Here is an 819-nt window from a genome sequence, read left to right as displayed (position 1 = left end):
AGGGAGAAGAGCCAGCAGGAATTTGCCTAGCTTGCAGTTATGAGTGTCATGGAACTCATAAACTATTTGAGCTATATACAAAAAGAAATGTTCATTGTGATTGTGGAAACAGCAAGTTTAAAAATTTGGAATGCAAATTATTTCCTGACAAAGCAAAGATAAATTCTGGCCTTAAGTATAATGACAGCTTTTTTGGATTGTATTGCATTTGTAAGATACCTTATCCTGATCCTGATGATGAGATTCCAGATGAGATAATCCAGTGCGTAGTCTGTGAAGACTGGTTCCATGGAAGGCATCTTGGTGCCATGCCCCCCGAGAGTGGGGATTTCCAGGAGATGGTGTGCCAGGCCTGTATGAAGCGCTGCTCTTTCTTGTGGGTTTATGGTGCACAATTGGCAGTAACCAAAGTATCTGCTGAGGATGATGGGTTGGTGCTGAATGTCGATGGAATAGGTGATGAGGAAGTTACCAAACCTGAAAATGGATATCATTATGATAGTCCCCTCAAAGAGGATGTTCCAGAACATGCAAAGGATGCTGTCAAGGCAGTTAAAGCAGAGCAGACTAATGAACCATGTGCCAGCTCTAGTTCTGAGTATGATCTCCAGACAGTGTTTAAGAAGCAACATCTCAATACAGAATCACAGACTGGCTGCAAACTTCAGGAGCTTAAAGCCAAGCATTTTATAAAGAAAGACACTGCCACCTTTTGGCCCCTGAACTGGAGTAGCAAGTTATGTACCTGCAAAGACTGTATGAAAATGTATGGCGATCTAGATGTCCTGTTCCTGACAGATGAATATGGCACAGTTCTGG

The 819-nt window shown here is 42.4% G+C and overlaps 1 pseudogene; it reads left to right on the top strand.

Moving 5' to 3' along the window:
- LOC102756674 overlaps positions 1-819 on the top strand; it is a 3,224-nt pseudogene that overhangs the window by 1,486 nt on the left and 919 nt on the right.

This window comes from Myotis davidii, unplaced genomic scaffold (assembly GCF_000327345.1).
Source record: "Myotis davidii unplaced genomic scaffold, ASM32734v1 scaffold575, whole genome shotgun sequence".
Classification (NCBI taxonomy): Eukaryota; Metazoa; Chordata; class Mammalia; order Chiroptera; family Vespertilionidae; genus Myotis; species Myotis davidii.
This window is presented reverse-complemented; position numbering and strand designations above follow the sequence as displayed.